At 45.1% G+C, this 26,338-nt stretch overlaps 1 long non-coding RNA gene across 1 annotated transcript in view; it reads right to left on the bottom strand.

Annotated features, from left to right (window-relative positions):
- LOC135166585 (uncharacterized) overlaps positions 1 to 26,338 on the bottom strand; it is a 120,201-nt gene that overhangs the window by 64,021 nt on the left and 29,842 nt on the right. Inside the window, exons 2-3 of the long non-coding RNA XR_010299711.1 lie at positions 9,715 to 10,274; positions 8,539 to 9,635 (exon numbers count right to left, since the gene is read on the bottom strand). This is a non-coding gene — a long non-coding RNA (uncharacterized LOC135166585). The remainder of the gene's footprint in view (positions 1 to 8,538; positions 9,636 to 9,714; positions 10,275 to 26,338) is intronic.

Genomic DNA, 26,338 nt, shown 5'->3' with positions numbered 1-26,338 from the left:
CCTTAGGAATTTCACGGAGCAGGGTGCATAGAGTTCTGCAGGAGGAAGGCGTTCGCCCCTGGAAATTTACCCCTGTCCAGGAGTTAAAGCCCGAGGACCTCCCGAGGCGTTTGGCCTTCTGTAGATAGCTCCTCGACAGGAGTGAAGAGCCAAACTTCATCAGAAACTTACTGTGGACAGACGAAAAACTTTTTGCGAAGAAGGGGATCGTCAACGAGCACAACGAGCATCATTGGGCGGCTGAAAATCCTCGTCTCGCAAGAAGTTCCAACTTCCAGTATCGCTGGGAAACACTAAATATCTGGGGAGAAATCCTTGGCGATAAAGTGTACATATATCATCTTCCAGGACGTCTCGACGTAAGTATTCCCCCATAGTCAATACTGCGTTTCCTGTTGGCCTTCGATGTCTAACCCGGTATGACAGGTTTCTCCTAATAATTATTTTTTTTTGGCAGGGTGGGAACTATTTGGGGTTCCTGCGAGAGCGGCTTGCACCGATAGTTGGTGATGGTCCGGCCTCCAGAAATGTATGGTTCCAACACGATGGAGCACCAGCACATACCTGCGTATCCGTCATTGAGCAGCTCAATCAATGGTTCCCCCTGCGCTGGATTGGGAGTCACAATGACCGGGACAGGGCCGGACGACGAGCACCACCTGGCGCGTGGCCCCCGCGTTCTCCAGATCTTACCCCACTCGATTTTTTCTTGTGGGGTACTCTGGAGTCGCGCGTACACGCTCACCATCCCGCGAATCAGGAGGAAATGTTTGCATGCAGCAGTCGCAAGGATCACTCCTGATGAACTGGAGCGAATGAGGGCCAATTTGCTGCAACGGGCCCGACTCTGCACCGCTGCTGGAGGTGGACACGTTGAAAATCTATTGTAGTCCACCCAAAGAAAAAAAATCGGCCCTTTTCAGGGCCGCGAAACTAGTCAACCGTATGAATACTCTCTTTTTCCCTGTCTCTATGCATTCAAAAATAAAAGTTAGAATAAAAACAACACGTAAAGAAACACAGTGGGCCTTTTTTTGCGTTTATTCCTCCCGATACCTTATCTATAGAAAAAAAAAATTGCACCCGATTCCGCGAAAATCGCGAGCGTTCCCCGGTGAATTGTGGCATCGATTGTTTATTGTCAATTATCTTGATAAGAGGCTCTTTTACAGGATTTTGTCAAGAGACCTTTCTTGTTTAATAATTAATAATTAATAATTAATAATTAATAATTAATAATTAATAATTAATAATTAATAATTAATAATTAATAATTAATAATTAATAATTAATAATTAATAATTAATAATTAATAATTAATAATTAATAATTAATAATTAATAATTAATAATTAATAATTAATAATTAATAATTAATAATTAATAATTAATAATTAATAATTAATAATTAATAATTAATAATTAATAATTAATAATTAATAATTAATAATTAATAATTAATAATTAATAATTAATAATTAATAATTAATAATTAATAATTAATAATTAATAATTAATAATTAATAATTAATAATTAATAATTAATAATTAATAATTAATAATTAATAATTAATAATTAAGCGGACGCACGAAGGGCCGAAGAGGAAGGCCGCCTCTGGTGAGAGGGGGCGCGGCGGGAACTGGGAGGGGGTCTCAAGGGACCCTCAACTGGGCCCTGCCGGGCTCATCCCACTCGGGGCAGGGTAGGGCACCACCAGGCGGCCCTGCCTAATGGCCCATCAACGGCCAGGCGAAGGAGGGGGGAAGGAGCAGAGGGCAATATGCAGGGAGACGGCTTAGGCTCTGTGCTAGTCCACTGCTCCCAGATTAACTTGCAACACTGCAAGGCTGCGACTGCCCTGCTGAGTCGCAGTCTAGCAGTAGAGCATACACACATATGCCTTATGCAAGAGCCCTGGCAACACGGAGGCTCAGTAAAAGGCCTATCTGGAGGCGAGGTGGAGCTTTTCTATGCTCGGGGCGACCTGGGCCCCAGGGCCTGCATTGCTGTCAAAAGAGCGTGCGGAGCCAGGGGAATGGCCAACTTCTGCCACAGAGACTTGGTGGCGGTTGTCGTGAGACTTCGGGGGGAGGCCGGCGCGGAGGATATAGTTTTCTGCTCGGCTTACTTCCCACATGACTCATGGACACCACCACCTACCAAAGAGCTGCGTGATCTGGTGAATCACTGCAGAGCTAAGAAGCTGCCACTCATCATAGGGTGTGACGCAAATGCGCAGAACGTGGTGTGGGGCAGCGAAAGATGTAATGACAGGGGCACTGCTCTCCTGGAATTTATGGCAGACGTGGACCTGGAGGTCTTAAACAGGGGCTCGAGGCCCACGTTTGTCACTTCTCGCTGTCAATGTATCATTGACGTAACCATGTGCACCCGCCGGCTGGCGGGGCGATGCAGGGACTGGAGGGTGGACCGAGAGGACACACTCTCTGACCATCGACGCATCAGATTCAGCATAGAGGGCTGTGCCCAACCGCAGCAGGACCGCCTGCGCAGAAACCCAAGGGCCACCGACTGGGACTCTTTCGAGAGGAACCTGGAGGAATGGCTCGGGGTAGGACGCGTTAGGCCCTGCAGGGAGGACCGGTTAGAGGACGAGGTGGAGAGAATCCACGTTGCCTTAACTGAGTCCTTCGAGACGGCATGCCCGGTTAGACGATGCAGGATGGGAAATAAAGTGCCTTGGTGGAGTCGTGAGTTGGACAGGCTGAGAAGCCAGTCCAGGAGACTCGGGAACCGAGCGCACAAATCGAAGAGGGCCGAAGACTGGACTCTGTACAGAAATGTGCAGAGAGAGTACAAGAGGCTCATAAAACGATCAAAGGAGCTCACCTGGAGGACATACTGTGAGGAACTGGAGGCGCTTTCAGGCATCTCCAGGCTTCGCAGAGTCTTCTCGGGGGGCCCTTCACAACGGCTGGGTGGAATCACGCTGGCAAGCGGAGAGACCATCACAGAACCGCGAGAGGTCCTTGAGCATCTGGTTCGCGCGCACTTTCCGGACTCTATTATAGAGCTTCCAGGAGAGTGCCCGGAAGTGGACTGGAAGCGAACAGGAAGCGGCGATCCCGACTGGGAGCTAGCCGCACGAATAGTAACGCTGGACAGGCTGCAATGGGCGGTGGACTCCTTCGAAATGTACAAGAGTCCAGGTCCGGATGGGATACATCCGGCCCTCTTGCGAAGAGGGGGGCCATTGCTCCTGCGCAGACTGATACCGGCATTCAGGGCCTGCCTGGCATTGGGCTACGTGCCAGGCAGGTGGCGGGAAGTCAGGGTTGTCTTTATTCCCAAACCGGGTAAATGCAGCTACGACAACGCGAAAGCCTACAGACCGATCAGCCTGAGCTCCTTCTTATTGAAGACGCTGGAAAGGCTGGTCGATAGGCACATTAAGGAGGGGGCACTGAGGATTAATCAGATATGCCCCTCACAACATGCTTACCAAGCTGGCAGATCGACTGAGACTGCGCTGCACCACTTGGTAGGCACAATAGAAAATGCGAAGGAAAGGGGGGAGGACACCCTTGGCGTCTTCATAGACATCAAAGGGGCCTTCGACAATACCGCCTTTGATACGATGGAGAAAGCTGCGGCAACGTTTGGGATCGAGAAAACGGTCATCAAATGGATAGCCGCCATGCTCCGAACAAGAGTTGTCCACTCCACCCTTGGGGACAGTGAGGTAAGGGCTGCGGCAGGGAGGGGCTGCCCGCAGGGGGGGGTTATCTCTCCTCTGCTATGGCTCCTCGTTGTTGACGGCCTCCTTACTGGACTCGAGGAACTGGGGGTAAGGACAGTCGCATACGCAGATGATGTGGCACTGCTGGTAACTAGCAGGAACACGAGCACGCTACACAGCAAAATGCAAAAGGCGCTGGACTATGTTCAGCAGTGGTGCACATCGAAGGGCCTAAGGGTAAACCCAGGCAAAACGGAGATGGTGCACTTCACATGTAGAAGGAGGGGTGCTGTTAAAGCTCCCTCCATTTATAACACAATGCTGGAATTCTCGAGTGAGGTCAAATACCTAGGTATTTGGCTCGACAAGAAGCTCAGCTGGAAAAAGCATATCGCCATGCAGACTAGCAAGGTCACTATGACATACTGGGCATGCAGGCGAATGTTTGGAAGCACATGGGGTCTAAGGCCGAGGATGGTCAAATGGATCTACACGGCCATTATGACCCCACAGCTAACATACGCAGCCGCAGTGTGGTGGACAGCCTTGAACAAGGCCTGCCACAGGAAAGCGGTGGACAAAATAGGCAGGCTTGCGATGCTGGGCATAACAGGGGCCCTCAGAAAGACCCCCAGCTCAGCGTTGGAGGCCCTGCTCTTTATGCAACCTCCACACCTAATTATAAGGGAAGAGGCGACAAGAACGGCCGCAAGATTGCGGCTACAGGGAACTTGGAAAGGAGCTAGGAATGGGCATGCTAGTGTCCTCCGCGCGGACGGAGAGCTGGAAGGGCTACTGTCGCGCGGTGCTGACGCCTGCAGACCCCGATGGCACTTTCGCAGAAAGTTCTCGGTCAATCTTGGATGGGGGGAAACCCCGTCAGGAAAGGATGCGGACTGGATGCCGCCCCGTGGACTGGTCTGGTATACGGACGGATCACGGGTGAGCGGACGGGCAGGTGCGGGGGTCTGGTCAGAGGGGCCCGCAATAGCGAGGACCATTGGGCTGGACTCACACGCAACCGTGCTCCAGACTGAGCTAGCTGCCCTAAGAGCCTGCGCGAGGATGATCCTGGAGAGAGGGGACAAGGGCAAAAGGATCTTCATCTACTCAGACAGCAGGCGCGCGCTGAGGGCAATACACAGGTATGAGTGTTGTTCAATTCCACTGTCGCCCAGTGTGAATGACATAACCTCTTTTCATGAGGGATGTTGCGACGGAAATCGGAACATCCCTCTTTTTCTCTAACTAGGCGGGGATTTGGTCCTCTCCGATTTGGCCGGGTACACCCGATTGTCTTCGGCGCGTGCGCGGCGACTATTTGGAATTCAAATGATTCATTGCGCATGCGCTTTGGGGTTTCGGGTGTCTTCGGTTTTGGGGGATGGGTTAGATCTCCGTCCGGAAGGAAGCACTCGCTCTCTCTTCAAGTGAAAGTGCTTGGTGAAAGTCACGTTTATCTTGTCGGGTCCCTTTTTATACACAATCGTTATCATACAATAAAATCGCGATCAATAAATAATAATAAAAAATATATAAAAATAATCGTAGATGAAACGGTCGTCCTCGCGCTTCAATCTATATTTTTATATAAATATAACTATATTCATTAGAATAATAACTTTTCATAACCTCCTGGGTAATCCCCTGGATAACGCCACGTGAGAGAAAAATTCACGTATCAATAGTGATATCACTAACGTTAGTTTTCAAATAAAAATATTTGATCTAATAAATCAATCGTAATTAATTTTAAGAACAATTTAAAATTAATCGTGTGTGTATATCAGTTGTGTGGGCTGCAGCCAAATTAGTGTATTAATTAGTGTATTAATAAGTGTATGGATAACTTTCGGTTGACATATAAGTCTGAAATATATCTTGGGTTTTTTATTTTTTTATTATTTATTATAATTAATCATTCCCACGTCAAACATTTAACTAACAAAAAATTATTGCAACTGCCATACCATCTAGGGTATGACAGTTTAAAGTCCAATTCTTTTCATGGTGCCTCCTGTGAGGTCTAAATTCACAAATCTTTAATTAACAATCAACCGAAAGTGATCAATATAAAACAAGTTCAAGTGACATCTCATTGCGGAACATCACTCCTAACCTGCGGGATCAACAGCCTGGCGGATCATCATCATCGAGGAACTTTAAAGATAAGTCTTACATTCTTTTAAAGAAAAAATATTTAATATCGTAAAAAGTTGATTTTTATTATTATCATTATTATTACCGTTATTAAATTAAATTTTTTTCTAACCGAGTAATCAAAATGCTCACCGCGGAACAAATGCAGCGAGTGGAAATCCTGCAACAAAAAATAAGCTCCTTCAGAGCACAATTAGAAAAATCAGAACGTTATTTAGAAAACATTCAAATCGAACCCATCAACGCTAAGTTGAGGCTCGACAATTTAACCTCGTTGTATAACGGAATGCTAAAATACAACGAGGAATTAGAGATGTTACAGCCGGACAACCCTCAGCTAAACGCGTTTCTCGGATTCGAGGCGCGGTATTTCGAAATTGCCACCGCGGTAACCAAATTACAAAGTCGCGATCAGATCGCGCTTAATAGCACTCTAAACACGAGCAACGTGCTCATAACGGAACGCCAAGAGTTGCCCAGGCTTCCCAAAATCCGTATTCCGGTTTTTGACGGAAAGAGGGAAAATTGGGCGTCTTATAAAAATAAATTCCTCGCGTTAGTGCACTCGCGGTCCGATATTTCAGACGCGGTAAAGTGCAGTCAACTTTTTGACTCACTCGTAGGCCAAGCGTTGGACAAAGTCAGTCAGTTTGACCCCAGCGAACAGGACTATGCCATCGCGTGGCAGACGTTACTAGATTTTTACGATCATAAACGGATCGTAGCCGTGGAACATTTGAACGCGATTTTGGATCTCCCGAAGGTTACGAGGTCGTCCGCGGATGATTTATCAAATTTGTTGGATATGACTCGCCAACACTTCCATATTTTAGAAGGTCTGGGCGTCCATTCCAGTCAGGATTTTATCGTTAGGATCGTCGAGCGTTGCCTTCCTCCGGTAGCGCGCAGTAAATGGCAGGACCAGCTAGGGATGGATGAGCTCCCAAAGCTGGACGATTTGCTCAAATTTATTCAGTCGACCATTTATAAGCATCAAGCTTTTGATTCTTCCAGTCATGTCAAGACTGACACTCATCAAGTCAATCAGAAGAGAAGATCAGGAGAACCTCGCTATCAACCAGCGAAGAGATCAGCGAAGGGCGATGTACATACTTTCGTGACTTCCCCGACATCCGAATCAACGTCGTCAAAAAATCCGATCGTCTGTCTAATGTGTCGCGAGGCTCATAGGCTTTTCAAATGTCATAAATTCATCGCGTTATCGGTTAAAGAACGCGGTAATATCGTAAAAAACCTTCAAATCTGTCGGAATTGTTTATGGAAACATCCTCTCCCATGTAAAAGTACACAAAATTGTAGAGTGTGTCATCAAAAGCATCACACGTTGCTTCACGCGGATCAATCTCAGCGGCCATTATCCGGCCCTTCATCGTCAGAATCTTCCGGTGCACATCCTCTATGACGGATATCAAAGACTCGCGCCATACTCACGTCTCCGATTCAATCACAGCTTATGACGACGGCAGTAGTTGAGCTGCTCGATCGACAAGATCGTCGGGTAACTGCGCGGGCGCTTTTAGATTCATGTTCTACGGTGAATTTGATTACGGAACGATTTGCTCACATCTTAAATTTGCGTACTCATCCGTGTTCGATTAACATCGGAGCGGTAGACGGTCTGTGTACAATTTCAACTCGCTATGTGAAGGTCATATTAAATTCTCGATACAACAATTTTACACAACCATTGAGCTGTTTATTGGTGCCACAGATCGCCAATTCAGTGCCTCGAGACGCGTTCGCACGCAATCTATTTCATATTCCAAAGAATTTGCAACTAGCAGACCCACAATTTCACCTGCCCAAGCCTATAGATTTACTCATAGCGGCTAATCTTACTTTGTCGGTTCTATCAATCGGTCAAATTAAATTTGTCCACGATCAATCAACGTTAATCTTACAGAAAACGCGTTTAGGCTGGATTGCTGCCGGAGGTTCGGAAAATCCGAAACTCAATACGATCGCGTCGTGTAACGTTGTTAAATTAGATAAACTCATCGAACGATTTTGGCTAATTGACGATTTTGATCATGAACCGTTAAAATCACGCGACGAAGTTATGTGCGAGCAACATTTTGTCACCAATACTCATCGCGATAGCACCGGTCGCTACGTTGTACGTCTCTCATTCAGAGACTCTAAATTCCAGTTAGGCGAATCTCGTACGCAAGCCCTTAAGCGTTTTCAGTCGTTGACGAGAAAGCTAACTGCCAATCCTTCGTTGGGGCTTGAGTATGGCAGGGTGATGGATGAGTACATCGCTCTTGGTCACATGACTCAGTGTGACGATGCTGAGGGTGGATGTTACTTGCCTCACCATGTTGTAATCAAGGAATGTCGCGAAACGACTAAGGTGAGAGTGGTTTTTGATGCTTCGGCGAAAACGTCCACGGGCATCTCACTGAATGACGCGATGTTGGTCGGGCCCACCATCCAAAATAATATTTTTGAACAGGTCATTCGATTTCGCACACATCGGTACATAATTACTGCGGACATCGAAAAGATGTACCGACAAATTCTCGTTCATCCAGATGACCGACAGTTTCAGAAGATTTTCTGGCACTATCAGGGTAAAACTCAAACATTTCAACTCAATACCGTAACCTTCGGTACTGCAGCGCCTCCTTTCTTGGCCATCCGCACCCTCCAACAACAGCTCCGAGAAGTTATCAACTTATTATTCTAATCAATTATCCCGCTCATGCCCAATCGTTTGAAGGTCCTTTGCAGGTCTATGATAGATAAGAATTATTGTTTGATCGATCATCGTTTTTTTAAAATGAATTTTTCAAAAAAATGAAATATTTCTACGGAAGTTATCATCTTTTTTTTTTTAATTTGGCCCTAGAATGTTGAATGACCGCTCAAACGATCGAGAATCGTTTGCAGGTGATTGATAGATGACCATCAATCCCCTACAGAACACTAATTATGAATTATTGATTAAAAATCATTTTGAGGTTAGTGAGCTCAGCGGCGGCAGGGTAGGGAGGTCGCCATATTGCATCCAACAGCTGATTGCTGCTGCCATTTTTATGCGTAGCAGAATGTTATTCACATCTCTATGCTTCTAATTTTCTATTATGTTTATTTAATTCATAACCGGTTTGCATGGCAACCGATTGAATGAAATGGATTATTCGAAAAGCCACTAAAAATGGATCAACGATAAGCCTGTATACTTGTTCATTACCAATTATTTTTCATTGACGTTCTAATTTTTCCGTCATTTTTAGACTTTGATTTTCATTTGTAGTATAAAATTGCAATATTGCTTGATATCAGAAAGCTGTGAAGTGGCTGATCGACGAATAGATAATTATTTTCACATGCTGCCTATTTCTTACAGATTATATGTCAAGTCTTTTGAGCATTTTGCATCTGGGGAGCTCGAGAGGATTCATAGTTGATGAATTTTGCTGAAGATCTTTCCCAGTAGTAAACTAGATGAGAATTTTTCTTTATTTAAAAGATAAGACTTGAATAAATTTTCTAATCATTATATTTTTTTATTGGAAAACAAATAAATATTCATCTTTGATAGAATAACTTTGGTAAGTGATATTTTTTTTAACATGCTTAGCAACTCATTGTACTTTTTAAAATATAAACTAATCCAACCAGTTCAACGAATTCTACATCTGATGTCATTTGGATGTTTGGCTGCTGGTTGTCGTACAACCACCACTTTCCATTCACTAAACAAAAGGCCACGTATCGGTCATGAAATGCACTGGTGACCCCAGCAATTCTGCAACAATTTTGAATAATTGTACATTAGAAACCAAAGGAATAATATTTGAATGTAATTGATGTAAAGTAATACTCACTGATACTGATCGCCCATTTCAATCATTTTAAATACATTCCCCAGCAAACACTTAATTGATCGCTTCAAATGAATGAATAGATGAAAATTGGGTTGTCTCTACATTGCATCTGCTGCTACAAAGAGGTCGGCGACATTGCACCTTTTTTAAAACTTTATGAAACTCCAGAGGTAAAAGTTACTTGTTTGATGTGATCAATGGTTTAGGAATATTCGGCTCCAAGATCGAAATGGGTTGCATATAGCTCCCACAAGTAAAATCATACTTTTTCCATTGGCTCGGTTCATTAAAAAGACAATTCCTCCAAACATCGGCTGGTGTACCACATACTTCGATTTCTAATATTGGAATGTCATTCCACATTTTCTCAGTAGAATAACATACGTCAGTGTCACGAAGAGATAACAATATTTGCGCCCTGCTCCTGTAGATGAGATCGTGAGTTTGATTGGAAAGAAGTTGTTTCGGAGTAGTTTTTCGCCATGCCTCAAAATGCAAACGGTCAGCTGTTGGATACAATATGGCGACCTCCCTACCCTGCCGCCGCTGAGCTCAGTAACCTCAAAATGATTTTTAATCAATAATTCATAATTAGTGTTCTGTAGGGGATTGATGGTCATCTATCAATCACCTGCAAACGATTCTCGATCGTTTGAGCGGTCATTCAACATTCTAGGGCCAAATTAAAAAAAAAAAGATGATAACTTCCGTAGAAATATTTCATTTTTTTGAAAAATTCATTTTAAAAAAACGATGATCGATCAAACAATAATTCTTATCTATCATAGACCTGCAAAGGACCTTCAAACGATTGGGCATGAGCGGGATAATTGATTAGAATAATAAGTTGATAACTTCTCGGAGCTTCCAACAACTTGCTCATGACGAAGCTCACGCGTTTCCCCGTGCCAGTAAACTTCTCCTCAGAGATTTTTATGTGGACGACTTCATCTCAGGAGCCGATCATCCTGACGAACTTATCAACATTCTGGATGAAATGATCGCCCTATTAGCTCGGGGCGAATTTTCCATCCGGAAATGGACTTCTAACCATAACGCGTCATTAGAGTCTATTACAAAACACAATTTGGATTTAGGTTGTTTAATTAGTAATAATTCGGTTCAAAAGACCCTTGGAATTGTTTGGGACGCCCGTGACGATCTGTTACGGTACACAATCCACCCCATACATCCCAACGCAGTCGCGACCAAACGTAAACTTTTATCGGAACTTTCTAAGATTTTTGACCCACTAGGATTATTAGGCCCAGTAACACTATACGCGAAAGTGTTAATTCAGGATTGTTGGAAGGCTAAGGTCACTTGGGATGAGTCACTACCTCAGGAGATTCATACCAGGTGGAGTGAACTGGCTCTTCAGCTTCCTGTGTTGCATAAAATCGCATTTCCTCGGCAAATTCGACTTCCGGGTTCATTATCAATTCAAATTCACGGTTTTTGTGATGCGTCCAAACACGGATACGGAGCGTGTTTATATCTTCGATCGCGCGATTCACACGGAAAAATCAATGTAAGTCTAATTTGTAGCAAATCTCGTGTTACACCTACGGGTGGAGTAACTATCCCGCGATTGGAGCTTTGCGCAGCTAGCCTTCTTAAGAAATTATACACTGCAACTAAAACTCAATTCGAATTCGAGATAGATCAAACGTATTTGTGGTCAGATTCCACAATCGTGCTGTGCTGGCTAACGAAAGCCCCGCATCTTTTACGACCTTTCGAATCTAATAGAGTAGCCGATATTCAATCTTTAGGAAATCAAGTCCAATGGCGACATGTTCGTTTTGAAGACAATTCGGCAGATGCTTTATCTCGTGGACAACTCCCTTCGGAATTTCTTCACAATTCTCGTTGGATGTCAGGGCCTAATTGGCTTACTCTTCATGAATCACATTGGCCGAACACAGTTCTCCCTACGAATTCTCAAATTCCTGGTCTAAAAACCGGAATATGTCTTGTCTCTCAGACATCGCCAGAATCTATCTATTCACGTTTTTCAGATTTTAATCGTTTGCTCAGAGTCATATCATATATCTTACGATGGAGAAATCATCGTACTTCCAATCGTGGGCCAATTTCCGTTCGAGAAATCGAAGAAGCTGAATTCCGCGTTCTGCTAATGATTCAACGCGAACGATTTCCCGTGGAGTTTCGAAACCTATCGGTCGAAGACACTTCAACTAAGACAAACGTGTCAATGATCAAGGGTACATCTTTTGATCAGCTCAACCCCTTTATTGACGCGCGTGGACTCCTTCGCGTAGGAGGACGTTTAAAAAAATCAAACCTGTCATTCGATCACAAACATCCCATTTTGCTGCCCAGCAAACATCCGGTGACAGATCTGATTATTACGCCAATACACCAAGAAAATTTTCATCTCGGTATTCAGGGCACCTTACATATTAGTCGATCCAAATTCTGGATCTTGAACGGAAAAAATCAAGTGCGTAAAATTATTCATCATTGTATCGAATGCATCCGACAGAGGCCGCGATTGGGACACGCGAAAATGGCCGATCTTCCGAGCGTTCGAGTCAACGAGGCTCCACCTTTTTCGCGAACCGGGGTAGATTATTTCGGTCCGATTTTGATAAAGGAAAAAAGAGCCCAAAACCGATCGTTTCTCAAGGCATACGGATGTGTCTTCGTGTGCATGGTGTCTAAGGCTGTTCATATTGAACTTGCCACAGACTTGTCGACTGAAGCCTTTTTGACTGCGTTTCGCCGATTTATTAGTCGAAGGGGTGTTCCGGAACACATATATTCAGACAACGGTACAAATTTTGTAGGAGCGGCCAAAGAGCTTAAAGAATTATACGACTTCGTAAGTTCACCTATCTTTACCGAAGCTTTCGGATCGTACATGCTATCAAAACGAATTGAATGGCATTTTAATCCGCCATTATCTCCACACTTTGGTGGCATTTGGGAAGCGGCTGTAAAGAGCTTTAAGCATCATCTGAGAAGAGTTCTTAAAGATCAAAGGCTCAATACGAGCAACTTAATACTTTGTTAATAGAAATAGAGGCTATTTTAAACTCCAGACCCTTATACGCTCTTTCGGCCGATCCCAATGATCCACTCGCCATAACTCCGGCCCATCTTTTAATTGGTCGATCTTTTACTGCATTTCCTGAACGTTCTTTTTTGCCAATTTCAGATAATCGCCTATCCGTGTACAATTTTATCACGAAGGCTAAACAAGACTTCTGGAACAAGTGGTATAAGGAGTGCCTTCACGAGATGCAGGTTCGACAAAAATGGCATAAGTCCACTACACAGCTGAGGGTTGGATCGGTTGTCCTTCTTATTGAAGATGCAGTATCATGTTCCCGATGGCCGCTAGGCGTGATCCTCGAGGTGTTCCCTGGGAGTGATGGCATCGCGGGAGTCGCATCAGTGAGGACGACCAACGGAATCTACAAACGGAATATCACGCGACTTTGTCCGTTGCCAATTATTTAATCATGAAGTTTTCTTGTCTGAATCATATTGCTCTATGTACAAATTTCGAATCATTTCGCAACTTCCGCCGGGAGAATGTTCAATTCCACTGTCGCCCAGTGTGAATGACATAACCTCTTTTCATGAGGGATGTTGCGACGGAAATCGGAACATCCCTCTTTTTCTCTAACTAGGCGGGGATTCGGTCCTCTCCGATTTGGCCGGGTACACCCGATTGTCTTCGGCGCGTGCGCGGCGACTATTTGGAATTCAAATGATTCGTTGCGCATGCGCTTTGGGGTTTCGGGTGTCTTCGGTTTTGGGGGATGGGTTAGATCTCCGTCCGGAAGGAAGCACTCGCTCTCTCTTCAAGTGAAAGTGCTTGGTGAAAGTCACGTTTATCTTGTCGGGTCCCTTTTTATACACAATCGTTATCAAACAATAAAATCGCGATCGATAAATAATAATAAAAAATATATAAAAATAATCGTAGATGAAACGGTCGTCCTCGCGTTTCAATCTATATTTTTATATAAATATAACTATATTCATTAGAATAATAACTTTTCATAACCTCCTGGGTAATCCCCTGGATAACGCCACGTGAGAGAAAAATTCACGTATCAATAGTGATATCACTACCGTTAGTTTTCAAATAAAAATATTTGATCTAACAAATCAATCGTAATTAATTTTAAGAACAATTTAAAATTAATCGTGTGTGTATATCAGTTGTGTGGGCTGCAGCCAAATTAGTGTATTAATTAGTGTATTAATAAGTGTATTGATAACTTTCGGTTGACATATAAGTCTGAAATATATCTTGGGTTTTTTATGCCAAAAGGCTTTTTCCCAAAACAAAATTTGTGTGTATTTATTATAATTAATCATTCCCACGTCAAACATTTAACTAACAAAAAATTATTACAACTGCCATACCATCTAGGGTATGATATTCTTTTCAGTGTTGCTCCAAGTTAGTGGGTGAATGCGTTGAGCTGATGGAGGAAATTGCCGTAAATAATCGGCTCGAGGTGGCTTGGATTCCGGGCCACGCTGGCATCAAAGGCAATGAAAAAGCCGATGAGCTAGCAAAGAACGGTAGTTGCAGGGCCTTTCAGGGGGAGGTGGAGCACGTAGGCGTGCACGCCGATTTTGTGAAGGACCTGGTCAAGGAACGTGGGGATAGAAGGATCGTGGAGAGATGGGACTCGGAGACGGGTGCCAGGCACACGAAATCCCTCCTAGGGGAACCCACTAGGAAGATGGCAGAGACCCTGTTGGGCCTAAACAGGGTTAAGCTCCGTACTATAGTGGGGCTTATCACTGGACACTGGCCCCTGGCTCTGTACTTATCAAGGATAGGCAAGGGGACAGACCACCTATGCAAACGATGCGGGTTGACAGAGGAGGATCCTCTTCACCTATGCACAAGATGCAGCGGACTCGATGAAGCCAGATGGAATGTCTTCGGGTCTACTTGCATAGATATTCGTGTCGACAGGGACGGGATCAAGGGGCTCTATGAGTTAGCTCGTAGGGCACAGATACTCGATACCAGCGACTAGACGGCTGCCTGAGGGCAGGGTGTAAAATGGCCGAGAGGCTGATTGCACCTCCGGACAGGGCCATCTAAATATATTATTAATTATTAATTATTAATTATTAATTATTAATTATTAATTATTAATTATTAATTATTAATTATTAATTATTAATTATTAATTATTAATTATTAATTATTAATTATTAATTATTAATTATTAATTATTAATTATTAATTATTAATTATTAATTATTAATTATTAATTATTAATTATTAATTATTAATTATTAATTATTAATTATTAATTATTAATTATTAATTATTAATTATTAATTATTAATTATTAATTATTAATTATTAATTATTAATTATTAATTATTAATTATTAATTATTAATTATTAATTAATGATTATTAATTATTAATTATTAATTATTAATTATTAATTATTAATTATTAATTATTAATTATTAATTATTAATTATTAATTATTAATTATTAATTATTAATTATTAATTATTAATTATTAATTATTAATTATTAATTATTAATTATTAATTATTAATTATTAATTATTAATTATTAATTATTAATTATTAATTATTAATTATTAATTATTAATTATTAATTATTAATTATTAATTATTAATTATTAATTATTAATTATTAATTATTAATTATTAATTATTAATTATTAATTATTAATTATTAATTATTAGTTATTAATTATTAATTATCAGCCCCGGACGTGCTCTATAAACGAGACGAAGGGGACGGTATGAGTCACCAACTGAGCGCGTCCCCAGGTGGCGGATAGGGGGACGGCCGGAGAAAGAGTGGCACCTCGGGAACGGAGAAAGGAGGCTGAACAACAGCACCTGACTCCAGGATCCTGGGGCACACTTCAGTACCCGGCCAGCGACAGCTATAACGTCGACCTACGGAAGTAAAAACCCGTCAGGAAGACCCAAGGCATCGCCGCGGACCAGACTCCCCAAGCTAAGGTGGAAGTTATCGTGCCGAGGGCTGAATGACACTGGGGAACAGTGTCGCAAACGATACCCTTGGGGAACCAGGCAGCACCCCATTGTATGCATGCCTTACCTCCGCATCCAGGCTCTGCGGGGGTGGACCTTCTTTTCCTGGTCACTCGTGGGATTAACATGGACCCAACTAATAATAAAAATTTTAACGCCGATGACGGTGCCCTCTCTGAGGGAACGGCAGAGGCTTGTAGGTCGGAGGAGAGCACGATCAGCACTAGGGCCCCGGAAGGGGAACAAGCGCTGATCCAAATGGAAGTTGTGGAGGAGCCAGCCTCAGAGGGGCCCACCAGTGGTGGGCCCGCTGTCGCTGACCCTACCCAGGGGAGGAAGAGAAGGGGTAGGACGGGTGCGGAGAAGCGCCGGGCCCGCCAGGCTAGGCTGAAAGCCGATGCCTCGCGGGATCAGCAATCTCCGCAGGTAGAGACCGCGTCCAGGGATAAGGAGGAACAGGGGACAGGGCCCAAGAGGCCCAGGTCCTCAGGATCCACTCCCCCCGATGTGGCCATGCCCACGAAAAAGTTGAGGGCCATGGAAGGACTGGGGGCAACCTCCTTCAGAGAGGCGGCGAAGGGTGGCGGCAGGGTGGCCTTAGTGCCAACTGGCCATCCTGAGCTGTCTCTGACGAGGGAGCAAGCCGACCTGGTTCAGGAGGCGCTAGTGGCGTCACTGTTTGAGACTGACATGGAAGGTCAGCTCCCGAGCTTTGACGGCCACTGGTTTGACGATGGCGTGCTGTGGGTGGCATGCACGGACGGTCAGTCAAGAGAGTGGCTGAAGTCCGTGGTGCCCACCCTGGCACCCTGGGAAGGGGCCTCCCTTATCATGATGGATAAGGAAGCGCTCCAAAAACTGATCAGAGTCACAGCCTTTCTCCCGGGAAAACCCGTAGGAGCGGCTGTGGCTCTTGAGAGGTTGAGAAAGCAGAACAGGGCCCTCACCACAGGCAAGTGGAGGGTCTGGGACTGCCGGAGTGGGGAGGAGGGGCTCAACCTGGTGTTGGGTGTTGACCCCAAATCTCTGGAGGCCCTGAAGGGCATGGGGATGGCCCCTTTCTACTGCCTCGGCCGGGCTCGTTTCTACGAGACCCAGCGGAGAGCGGCGGGGGGAAAGGCGCCCCAGGCGCAGCCAGGCCCGGGGAAAGTGATCGCCGACCAAGGGGAGTCAGGGATCGCAGGGGAGGGGGGAGGGCAGGAGGGAGCGCCTAAGGGTCCTAGTGGCTCGGTGAGTGCCCCAGGAACTGCCGGGGAAGGCGCCCAGGAGGGGAAGGAAAAGGAGAGCGAGGAAGGCTCCCTCTTACAGAGGGACCCCCTTGCCCCTGCAAGGCCGCCGCTGAGCGGGCGCACGAAGGGCCGAAGAGGAAGGCCGCCTCTGGTGAGAGGGGGCGCGGCGGGAACTGGGAGGGGGTCTCAAGGGACCCTCAACTGGGCCCTGCCGGGCTCATCCCACTCAGGGCAGGTTAGGGCGCCACCAGGCGACCCTGCCTAACGGCCCACCAATGGCCAGGGGGATAAGGGGGGAAGGAGCAGAGGGCAATATGCAGGGAGACGGCTTAGGCTCTCTGCTAGTCCACTGCTCCCAGATTAACTTGCAGCACTGCAAGGCTGCGACTGCCCTGCTGAGTCGCAGCCTAGCAGTAGAGCATACAGACATATGCCTCATACAAGAGCCCTGGCAACACGGTGGCTCGGTAAAAGGCCTATCTGGAGGCGAGGTGGAGCTATTCTATGCTCGGGGCGACCTGGGCCCCAGGGCCTGCATTGCTGTCAAAAGAGCGTGCGGAGCTAGGGGAATGGCCAACTTCTGCCACAGAGACTTGGTGGCGGTTGTCGTGAGACTTCGGGGGGAGGCCGGTGCGGAGGACATAGTTGTCTGCTCGGCTTACTTCCCACATGACTCGCCGACACCACCACCTACCAATGAGCTGCGTGATCTGGTGAATCACTGCAGAGCTAGAAAGTTGCCACTCATCATAGGCTGTGACGCAAACGCGCAGAACGTGGTGTGGGGCAGCGAAAGATGTAATGACAGGGGCACTGCTCTCCTGGAATTTATGGCAGACGTGGACCTGGAGATCCTAAACAGGGGCTCGAGGCCCACGTTCGTCACTTCTCGCTGTCAATGTATCATTGACGTAACCATGTGCACCCGCCGGCTGGCGAGGCGATGCAGGGACTGGAGGGTGGACCGGGAGGACACACTCTCTGACCATCGACGCATCAGATTTAGCATAGAGGGCTGTGCCCAACCGCAGCAGGACCGCCTGCGCAGAAACCCAAGGGCCACCGACTGGGACTCCTTCGAGAGGAACCTGGAGGAAAGGCTCGGGGTTGGACGCGTCAGGCCCTGCAGGGAGGACCGGTTAGAGGACGAGTCGGAAAGAATCCACGTTGCCCTAACTGAGTCTTTTGAGACGGCATGCCCGGCTAGACGTTGCAGGAAGGGTAAAAAAGTGCCTTGGTGGAGCCGTGAGTTGGACAGGCTGAGAAGCCAGTCCAGGAGGCTCGGAAACCGAACGCACAAATCGAAGAGGGCCGAAGACTGGACTCTGTACAGAAATGTGCAGAGAGAGTACAAGAGGCTCATAAAACGATCAAAGGAGCTCACCTGGAGGACATACTGTGAGGAACTGGAGGCGCTTTCAGGCATCTCCAGGCTTCGCAGGGTCTTCTCGGGGGGCCCTTCACAACGGCTGGGTGGAATCACGCTGGAAAGCGGAGAGACCATCACAGAACCGCGAGAGGTCCTTGAGCATCTGGTTCGCGCGCATTTCCCGGACTCTATTATTGAGCTTCCAGGAGAGTGCCTGGAAGTGGACTGGAAGCGAACAGGAAGCGGCGATCCCGACTGGGAGCTAGCCGCACGAATAGTAACGCTGGACAGGCTGCAATGGGCGGTGGACTCCTTCGAAATGTACAAGAGTCCAGGTCCGGATGGGATACATCCGGCCCTCTTGCGAAGAGGGGGGCCATTGCTCCTGCGCAGACTGATACCGGCATTCAGGGCCTGCCTAGCATTGGGCTATGTGCCAGGCAGGTGGCGGGAAGTCAGGGTTGTCTTTATCCCCAAACCGGGTAAATGCAGCTACGACAACGCGAAAGCCTACAGACCGATCAGCCTGAGCTCCTTCTTACTGAAGACGCTGGAAAGGCTGGTCGATAGGCACATTAAGGAGGGGGCACTGAGAATTAATCAGATATGCCCCTCACAACATGCTTACCAAGCTGGCAGATCGACTGAGACTGCGCTGCACCACTTGGTAGGCACAATAGAAAATGCGAAGGAAAGGGGGGAGGACACCCTTGGCGTCTTTATAGACATCGAAGGGGCCTTCGACAATACCGCCTTTGATACAATGGAGAAAGCTGCGGCAGCGTTTGGGATCGAGGATTCGATCATCAAATGGATAGCCGCCATGCTCCGATCAAGAGTTGTCCACTCCACCCTTGGGGACAGTGAGGTAAGGGCTGCGGCAGGGCGGGGCTGCCCGCAGGGGGGGGTTATCTCTCCTCTGCTATGGCTCCTCGTTGTTGACGGCCTCCTCACTGGACTCGAGGAACTGGGGGTAAGGACAGTCGCATATGCAGATGATGTGGCACTGCTGGTAACTAGCAGGAACACGGGCATGCTACACAGCAAGATGCAAAAGGCGCTGGACTATGTTCAGCAGTGGTGCACATCGAAGGGCCTAAGGGTAAACCCAGGCAAAACGGAGATGGTGCACTTCACACGTAGAAGGAGGGGTGCTGTTAAAGCTCCCTCCATTTATAACACAATGCTGGAATTCTCGAGTGAGGTCAAATACCTAGGTATTTGGCTCGACGAGAAGCTCAGCTGGAAAAAGCACATCGCCATGCAGACTAGCAAGGTCACCATGACATACTGGGCATGCAGGCGAATGTTTGGAAGCACATGGGGTCTAAGGCCGAAGATGGTCAAATGGATCTACACGGCCATTATGACCCCACAGCTAACATACGCAGCCGCAGTGTGGTGGACAGCCCTGAACAAGGCCTGCCACAGGAAAGCGGTGGACAAAATAGGCAGGCTTGCGATGCTGGGCATAACAGGGGCCCTCAGAACGACCCCCAGCTCAGCGTTGGAGGCTCTGCTCTTTATGCAACCTCCACACCTAATTATAAGGGAAGAGGCAACAAGAGCGGCCGCAAGGCTGCGGCTACAGGGAACATGGAAAGGAGCTAGGAATGGGCATGCTAGTGTCCTCCGCGCGGACGGAGAGCTGGAAGAGCTACTGTCGCGCGGTGCTGACGCCTGCAGACCCCGATGGCACTTTCGTAGAAAGTTCTCGGTCAATCTTGGACGGGGGGAAACCCCGTCAGGAAAGGATGCGGACTGGGTGCCGCCCCGTGGACTAGTCTGGTATACGGACGGATCACGGGTGAGCGGACGGGCAGGTGCGGGGGTCTGGTCAGAGGGGCCCGCAATAGCGAGGACCATTGGGCTGGACTCACACGCAACCGTGCTCCAGACTGAGCTAGCTGCCCTAAGAGCCTGCGCCAGGATGATCCTGGAGAGAGGGGACAGGGGCAAAAAGATCTTCATCTACTCAGATAGCAGGCGCGCGCTTAGGGCAATACTCAGGTATGAGTGTTGTTCTAAACTGGTGAGTGAATGCGTCGAGCTGATGGAGGAAATTGCCGTAAATAATCGGCTCGAGGTGGCCTGGATTCCGGGCCACGCTGGCATCAAAGGCAACGAAAAAGCCGATGAGCTAGCAAAGAACGGTAGTTGCAGGGGCTTTCAGGGGGAGGTGGAGCACGTAGGCGTGCACACCGATTTTGTGAAGGTCCTGGTCAAGGAACGTGCGGATAGGAGGGTCGTGGAGAGATGGGACTCGGAGACGGGTGCCAAGCACACGAAATCCCTCCTAGGAGAACCCACTAGGAAGTTGGCAGAGACCCTGTTGGGCCTAAACAGGGTTAAGCTCCGTACTATAGTGGGGCTTATCACTGGACACTGGCCCCTGGCTCTGTACTTATCAAGGTTAGGTAAGGGGACTGACCCCCTATGCAAAAGATGCGGGTTGACAGAGGAGGATCCTCTTCACCTATGCACAAGATGCAGCGGACTCGATGAAGCCAGATGGAATGTCTTCGGGTCTACTTGCATAGATATACGTGTCGACAGGGACGGGATCAAGGGGCTCTATGAGTTAGCTCGTAGGGCACAAATACTCGATACCAGCGACTAGACGGCTGCCTGAAGGCAGGGTGTAAAATGGCCGAGAGGCTGATTGCACCTCCGGACAGGACCGTCTAAATATGATAAGTGATAAGTGATAATTATTAATTATTAATTATTAATTATTAATTATTAATTATTAATTATTAATTATTAATTATTAATTATTAATTATTAATTATTAATTATTAATTATTAATTATTAATTATTAATTATTAATTATTAATTATTAATTATTAATTATTAATTATTAATTATTAATTATTAATTATTAATTATTAATTATTAATTATTAATTATTAATTATTAATTATTAATTATTAATTATTAATTATTAATTATTAATTATTAATTATTAATTATTAATTATTAATTATTAATTATTAATTATTAATTATTAATTATTAATTATTAATTATTAATTATTAATTATTAATTATTAATTATTAATTATTAATTATTAATTATTAATTATTAAACAACAAGAAAGGTCTCTTGACAAAATCCTGTAAAAGAGCCTCTTATCAAGATAATTGACAATAAACAATCGATGCCACAATTCACCGGGGAACGCTCGCGATTTTCGCGGAATCGGGTGCAATTTTTTTTTTCTATAGATAAGGTATCGGGAGGAATAAACGCAAAAAAAGGCCCACTGTGTTTCTTTACGTGTTGTTTTTATTCTAACTTTTATTTTTGAATGCATAGAGACAGGGAAAAAGAGAGTATTCATACGGTTGACTAGTTTCGCGGCCCTGAAAAGGGCCGATTTTTTTTCTTTGGGTGGACTACAATAGATTTTCAATGTGTCCACCTCCAGCAGCGGTGCAGAGTCGGGCCCGTTGCAGCAAATTGGCCCTCATTCGCTCCAGTTCATCAGGAGTGATCCTTGCTGCGTGCAAACATTTCCTCCTGATTCGCGGGATGGTGAGCGTGTACGCGCGACTCCAGAGTACCCCACAAGAAAAAATCAAGTGGGGTAAGATCTGGAGAACGCGGGGGCCACGCGCCGGGTGGTGCTCGTCGTCCGGCCCTGTCCCAGTCATTGTGACTCCCAATCCAGCGCAGGGGGAACCATTGATTGAGCTGCTCAATGACGGATACGCAGGTATGTGCTGGTGCTCCATCGTGTTGGAACCATACATTTCTGGAGGCCGGACCATCACCAACTATCGGTGCAAGCCGCTCTCGCAGGAACCCCAAATAGTTCCCACCCTGCCAAAAAAAAATAATTATTAGGAGAAACCTGTCATACCGGGTTAGACATCGAAGTCCAACAGGAAACGCAGTATTGACTATGGGGAATACTTACGTCGAGACGTCCTGGAAGATGATATATGTACACTTTATCGCCAAGGATTTCTTCCCAGATATTTAGTGTTTCCCAGCGATACTGGAAGTTGAAACTTCTTGCGAGACGAGGATTTTCAGCCGCCCAATGATGCTCGTTGTGCTCGTTGACGATCCCCTTCTTCGCAAAAAGTTTTTCGTCCGTCCACAGTATGTTTCTGATGAAGTTTGGCTCTTCACTCCTGTCGAGGAGCTATCTACAGAAGGCCAAACGCCTCGGGAGGTCCTCGGGCTTTAACTCCTGGACAGGGGTAAATTTCCAGGGGCGAACGCCTTCCTCCTGCAGAACTCTATGCACCCTGCTCCGTGAAATTCCTAAGGAAGCCGCGATCGCCCGAGTGGATTGCTGTGGATCCTCCTCCACGGCCTCCAGGATCGCCTCCTCCACTCGTACCCCATATTGCGGGAGAATATTTCCCTCTCGTAGACGTTGCAGGGCGTTTCGGAAGGTTCGTACCTCAGGAACCACTCGGTGAGGGTACAACCGTGAGGCTTCCGCCCCATTACCTCTCGCAATGTCGTAAATGGGCACCATATCCGCATATTCCGCTGCACTAAACTTTGCCATTCTACCCTCCAGATATGAATTCAACGACACTGCACTTTTTTATCACTAACTAATGGCGTATGTATCTCGGTAAAGTGAGAGAACTACAAGTTATTTATACGAGAACAGTATAGGAGCAAGAAAACGCGAAATCTAGCTCTGTCTTCGAAGACGTTTTTAGGGATACTGACGCTTTGGAAAAATTGGTGGAAAAATTTCCTCTGTCAACTATAAAATAATAATTTTTATGGATGAAAATGGCCTGTTACTCTCGTTCAATTGTTCCATCGTGCGCAGATGGGAAATTTGGACTTAAACGTGCCACATTTGAGCTACAATTCATACCGGTAGTGGGAAAACCCTTTTTTTTTGTGCGGGCGGCAACAGATCAAGTCGTAAAGCTGTGCGAAACAGCGTTCCTTCCACATGGGCCTTTACGACAGCTAGGTAGCCAAATACCGTAATTACCTCAGCTTTAGAAAAGTCCCCAACTATTTGCTACTTTTTGGCGTTTATTGCTCCCGAATCCGGGAAAATCGCCAGCCATCCCCTTTGACAATTATCTTGTAAACCAATGGGTTTACAACATTTTGTCAAGACGATCTTTTTGCGAGAAGATTGGATTCTCAACAAAAAATGTCTTGTGACAAAATGCCGTAAATCCATTTGTTTAGTTGATAATCAAGAAAACGCGTTTATTGCTCCGGATTCCGCGAAAATCGCGAGCCATCCCCTGCGAATGTTGACATGGATTGTTTATTGTCAATTATCTTGGTAAGAGGCTCTTTTCCAGCATTTTGTCAGAAGACCTTTCTTGTTGTAAATTAAATTTACAATAAAAAAGATCTCTTGACACAATACTGTAGACCAACTGCATCATGACATAATTAACATTTAAACAATTATCTCCGGAATGCCAAGGGGGATGCCCGCGTTTTTCAGAATCTTGTATTTTAATATATAATACTAATGTAAATAATAATCGGTTTTTAATCGCCCCAGCGCCCCCACTCCCCCGAAAGGATTGTCATGAAATATCTTTCCCCCTCTCTCTCTCTCACTCTCACTCACTAGCGGAATGGAACGTCTGCCCGATGAGACGGGGAAGCTTGCACACTGCTTACCCGCGGCACACAGACGGAGAGCCGCCCAATGCTCGCGCCCCATTGGCCGTTCTTTTCACCTCCATATCTCTACAGGGGTGCATCCGAACGAAAAGTGGAAAAGGACTTTTCTGCCCAGAATCACCCCCAAAACATGCCTGTTCACCATCCGCCTCCATCTTCAGGCCACCCTGTATTTGTAAATAAAAACAGTCAAAAATAGAATCGTTTTCCGCCCGTAGACGGGAATGGACTGGCAAGACGACATTACGAGAAGAAAATGAATTTGCTTAATTTCTACTATCCGTTGGGGATGTAGCATTGAATATAAATGACTGCGAGATACACTTCCCAGATGAGTGTATACCACCTTCAGATGCAGATATCGCAGATTTATATGCTGAGGTGATAAAGAACTAAGAATTTCGCAAATTGACGAAATGGGCAATTTTGTCAGCAAGAAATGCTCATGTTCATGCTGATGCTGAAATCAACAGAGAAAATTTATTGCAATATCATTACTGTAAAAAATTGTGATAATGGAGACATGACTAAATCAATTCTACCGGAATCGGTGGCGACATGAAGGACTTCATTTCGCCACCTCATGAATTACGATTAATCATTCACATTGTCGTAATGCTCATCAGAAACCTTTCTATAAATGAAGGATTATGTAACGGGACGCGATTAGTCATTTTAGATCTGACGAATCATTTATTGAAATGTCGAATTTTGACTCGAGATAAAACGGGAGAAATTGTTTTCATTAATCGTATCATTTTGTATAGTGAAAATGGTTACCCTTTTTTGCTTTTGGAAGGAGGCAATTCCCTGTTGAATTGTCGTTCGCTATGACGATTAATAAATCACAGGGGCAAACTTTCGAAACAATCGGAATTGATATCAGGCGGGATTTTTACAATCATGGACAATTGTATGTTGCCTTATCACGAGTTCGTTGCTGGAACTCTCCGAAAATTTACCTAGCAAGTCAAAGAGAATCGCATACCGTGAAAAATTATGTCTATACAAGATTATTCGCATAAATTTCTTATTTCAATGAGTAATTTTCAAGGCATTCTCATTCGCAAGCGGCCGCGGCGGCACTAGTTTAACTAAATCTCTCTGGCAGTGCCATTTTCAAGGTATAAAGCAGACTCTTATACGTGCCGTGCGAAGCGCTTTGCGGTTGTCGCGGAGGTTCTTCAGTAACGTCGCCAAAAGACGGCAAGTCTTCACTCGGGTCAAGCTTCAGCGAGACCTAAAATATACGTTCCCTCCTACGAGCGGAAAACCATTCTATTTTGTATCTGTTGCATGTCAAACACGCAAAATAGATTTATTATTTAATATTTCTCCGTTCCTTTTTTTTAGGACAATCTAAATTTCTACCTCAAGCAAATTCCCTAATAAATTCATAAAAAACTGAAAAGTTTCAGACTCATCCTGTAGAGTATAATATAACTATAGAATTCTTTTGAATGTTTTCGGAATATTGTTCATTTTATCTTTCAACATATTTTCTCTTTAAAAATTCACATCATTTTATTAAAATAATTATCTATTTCCTGCGCCTATAAGGAACCATTTTAATCTCTTTATTGGCGGTCAACTCTGCGCGTGGAATTACTTTACAGATTCTATCCCCCAATTGTGATATTGTCGAGCGCAATAATTATTTTTCGGTTATTGCGGATTATTGCGTTTCTGGACTGTGAGAAATTTCAAAATTCATTTTTCACTCCCATAATTTTTCATTCAACCGGTATTATAGCAGAAACATCTCAACGGAGATCTTTCCCTTCTTTACAATACCTGTGTCTTGTAGTTCACCTTTTTTTATAAAATATATTTGAAATTTTTATTAAAGATGTTGTGTATAATTCAAGTGAATTCCTACTCTCCTGAAAAGTGCATTTAACTAACTACACAAGGAAAACACAGGCCTGTAGTACATATTCGCAATACCATTCTGTGTAGGACCGATTTCTAGAATTTACAACTCTAGAAAATTCAAAATTGAATATGGTATTCCAACGAATATAACACAATGTCTGTGCCTGTGCATATCTACATCCCAAGTCACTTTCTTCCGAGGCTTCTCCGAGATTTAGAATTTACCGAATAATTTCTAGCTATTTGGTCGGTCACATCTACGTCAAACTTGGTGCTATTATATAATTGAATTGTTTCCGGTATTCGGGTGTCATTTTTTTCAATTTGTACAGAGTTGTGCATTGAACAGAGAATTAGAACTTTCTTTCTTAGTTTGGCTTTGTACAATGTCAACATACAATTATTTGAGTAGTAGAGTTTGGTTGAAAAAAGTGTCATGTCGTCATTCTTCAGTTTTGCCAGTCTT

Source organism: Diachasmimorpha longicaudata, chromosome 10 (genome assembly GCF_034640455.1).
Source record: "Diachasmimorpha longicaudata isolate KC_UGA_2023 chromosome 10, iyDiaLong2, whole genome shotgun sequence".
NCBI classification, from domain to species: domain Eukaryota; kingdom Metazoa; phylum Arthropoda; class Insecta; order Hymenoptera; family Braconidae; genus Diachasmimorpha; species Diachasmimorpha longicaudata.
This window is presented reverse-complemented; position numbering and strand designations above follow the sequence as displayed.